The sequence below is a fragment of the Myotis brandtii genome, unplaced genomic scaffold (assembly GCF_000412655.1).
Source record: "Myotis brandtii unplaced genomic scaffold, ASM41265v1 scaffold525, whole genome shotgun sequence".
NCBI classification, from domain to species: Eukaryota; Metazoa; Chordata; class Mammalia; order Chiroptera; family Vespertilionidae; genus Myotis; species Myotis brandtii.
The window spans coordinates 2,562,455-2,565,980 of record NW_005369915.1 but is presented as its reverse complement, the minus strand read 5'-3'; the positions used below and the strand labels follow the sequence as shown (position 1 = coordinate 2,565,980).

Here is a 3,526-nt window from a genome sequence, read left to right as displayed (position 1 = left end):
ATATGTATCTCAGGTCATCTAAACAGGTTCCCAGTAGACAGTCTGGCCCCAGAGAGCAGTCCTGCTGAGTACCTCGTAGGAGCCGGGCACCATTCCAAGCACATCCCACCGTTAACACATTTAGGCCTCACCACAGTCCTATAAGGTAAGTGCTATTATTAGCACCCTCCCCATTTCACAGGTGAAGAAACTGAGGCACAGGGCAATTTTCTAACTTGTACATGGGCAGCAAGGGTAGGACAGATGGGTAACCAGGCAGCCTGGTACAAGACCCTTGTGTTTAATCACTACGTGCACTGCCTTTTTGGGGCATGCGTCATTCCACTGCCCTGCCCTCCCTCCTTGCGCGTGGCCGTGTTCCCCAGCAATCTTCCTGCAGTGACGTGACCACCATAATGTCGGGGGGGAGGGGGCCACCAACAGTGGCACGTGATGAGTTTCATTCTTCACAGAGCTCCTTCACTCATAGTCACCCGCAGCAGCCACACTTTTTCTGCACGCGTGGGAGTGGCATGTGGGCAGCTGGGCCCTGCACCCCTACATTTGACCCTCCGGGGTTAGCATGGTTTTGTCTAAGACAGCACCACCCACAGCCAGTGGCACGTGCCATCGCCTCCTGGGGAGGCCTCGTGTGACCCGGGCACCTGAGGACAGCACTGAGCTCTTTCCCCAGGAAGGTTCCGGGGGGAAGCTGCCCCCTGTGTTGGGGCTGTGGGTGTTCTCCGTCGCAATTCATTAAGAGGATTTGATCGCTTATTTAAGGTCTGAAGCCTTCCAGCGAGTAAGAGCTCCCACTGAAGATCGAAGGCAGGCGGGCTTGCGGGGAGGCAAAGAAATGACCTTGAGGACAGATGCCCGGGCCCAGCAGAGGGCAGACTTGCAGTTCACAGCAGGAATCTATCCCGTGGCGAACACTGCAAGAAAGACCGCGTGACTCCCTGGAACCCAGGCTGTGTTAGCCGCGTGGCCTGTTCACTGTGGGCCGGGAACCATGATAACAGTGTCGGGAAAGTAAGTCGCAGCTGCGTTTCCACACAATAGCTCAGAGCATCACCTGCCAATTACCCTGTTGGCGAGAGGGCCCGATGGGGTGGCACAGTCTCGGGATGGAGCAGTTTCCACCTGAGAAATGAAAGTCGAAGGAGCAGATCTGTAAACCAGCTCAGCAATTCCATTAAAACGCAGCCCGTGCAGCTGGAGGCGGGTGAGCCGGGCGGGCGTCCCCTCCGATGGCTTCGGGGCCTACGTTGGGCTTTCTCTGGTTGGTCCTGAGTTGGAAGCAGGAACAGAAACTAGGGAAGCTGTCAGTTACTGATCAAGTCAGGCCATCGGAGGCCTATTGTTACAGAGGTTGCCGGACTGTCACCAGGGTTGGCAGCCTGATTCTCCACAAGAGCGACTTAACGTGAAGCAGGCTGGCTCCTGCGGTGGGGAGGAGGTTTCCCGGGCAGGTTGCTGCAGGCTGCGTTCAGACTTCTGTTTTTATTCATGGTCTGCCCGTGGGCCCTTCCTGTGTGCACTCTCTCACACTACTGTCCCATCTTGGAATTCTTGAAAAGGGGCCCCAGATTTTCATTTCACACAGGACCCTGGGAACAGCCATTCCCGCATTCACCTTCAGACCTGTGACCAAGGGAGCATGCGTGTGGTTTTGGTGGGACTAACCAATTCCCCCCTTCCGGCAGTGTAGATGGAAAAGCTCCCAGCGCCGTATCTCACTCACTGTGATGTTGAGTAAGTCCCTTTCCCTCTTGGCCACTCAAACCTGCTCACCTATAAAACGGGTATATCCATCCCACAAGGATAGGATTCAATTAGGTAATTTATGCAAAAGCACACTGTGAACCTTCTGTTGCTGGACAGATGTAAGTTATTATTGATATTAACGTTTGGACTTGACGGATTTGGTCATGCAAATCTATGAGAGCGCGGCCTGGCAAGGGGTAGGACTCGGAGGCCAGAGGCCAGGGACAATGGAGGAAGCAGGTAAGAGTGACGGAAAGTAGACTCTGGAAAGCCAAGGACCACATTCCGATTCCTGGCTGGCTTGTTGCAAAAGCAGGAGGCAGAGTCTCTAAGCCGGGGAAGTGGCCAGTGCAGAAATCCATCCGACCACTGGAGGGAGGCCTAGGTTTGCTTGGGTATCAGGTTGGTCTCTATGGTATTTGGGTAAGCCCCATCGTGGCTGCAGCTTTAATCATACTAGTTGCTCTGAAAGAAACACGAGGCCTGTATTACTTCTCTTGCCTTTGTTTTTGTTTTGATTTTTGAGAGAGTGAACGGGAGGGAGAGGGAGAGAGAGAGAGAAACATCCATCTCAGAGAGACACACATCCACTGGTTGCCTCCCTCATGGGTTCGCCCGGGCACTGAGGTGTGGGCAGGGGTGGGGGCGGAGGACAGGCCCCCTGAGGAGGACTGGATCATAGGGCCTTGGAAAGTCCTGTGGGTTTTATCCTAAATGAGGTGGGACCCCCCCCACCCCCGGAGGACTTGAAGCAGAGGAAGAATACTAGGGTGATTTAAAAAGAGAACTTAAAGGAGGCTGCTTTTCTGTCTTCCCCATCTTTAACTTCTCTGCCTCTGGCCACGTTTTCAAAGCCAACCCCGCCCAGCACGGGCAGCGTGAGAGCCCAGAGGAACACTTGCGTTGGTGGCGTATTTGCTGAAGCTGGGCTTCTGCGGCCTTTTCTAACCTGGCTGTGGACTTGGGCTCCGGCACTGCTTTCCCCAGGTTGTCAGCTGTCTCTAGCTGCTGGGCTCCCTCACCAAGGAGCAGTGTGTGCCCCCAGTACCAGGGCCCGTGGCTGCGAATCCCGAGTCTGGGCCATGCCCAGCTGTGAACGCCGTGACCAGCCGGCTTCTCTGCCCCTGTCTTCAGAGCCGTCATTTCCAGAAGCTATAACATGTGCCCCCCAGGCTTTTAGTGGAAATCCTAAAGGCTCTGCAAAGGGAAAGCTGGTTCTTGTTTATTTTGGTAACTAATTTGGCATCAAAATGTGACCCGATTTCGTAGCAAAACCTCACCTGAACCGAGGCTACTAATAGCTCCTTATTTCGCCCACGGAGCTGTTTTGCTGCAGAAACATGGATGTAGTTGTGTCATGCTGTGTTAGCATGTTCGGTTGCTGTGTGCTGTCCCAGGTCCTCTGGGGTGTCACAGACCACGCCACGTGCACTGCACAGACGTCCTAAGCCGGAGACTTCTGGATTTCGACGGACAGCTGGGCCAGGGTTTGGGTTGAAGGTCGTGGGTCTGCATGTGTCCTATGACAGCAGCCATCGGGCGTAATGCCTCGGCGTCAGATGGTCTGGCTTCGGCTACCACATACAGGCCTGTGGTCTTGGCAAGCCCGGAACCTCCTGGACCCTCCGTTTCTTCCTCTGAAACAGCAGCCCCGACTGTGCTCTCAGCTCCGTGACAAGGTCTGTTTCTGGTTGTCTCATTGCCTGCGTCTCCCTTCATCTCACTGCGTCTCCCTTCATCTCCCTGCGCCCCCCTCCTTGGAGCCACTCCTCCCCCCCCC

At 55.0% G+C, this 3,526-nt stretch overlaps 1 long non-coding RNA gene across 2 annotated transcripts in view; it reads left to right on the top strand.

Moving 5' to 3' along the window:
• Positions 1 to 15: 15 nt before the first annotated feature.
• The window catches only part of LOC106728049, a 12,246-nt gene continuing 8,735 nt past the window's right edge, over positions 16 to 3,526 (top strand). Inside the window, exons 1-2 of one of the 2 annotated variants that reach the window (XR_001364296.1) lie at positions 16 to 145; positions 763 to 1,011. This is a non-coding gene — a long non-coding RNA (uncharacterized LOC106728049). The remainder of the gene's footprint in view (positions 146 to 762; positions 1,012 to 3,526) is intronic. The other variant, XR_001364295.1, reaches the window with a different exon arrangement.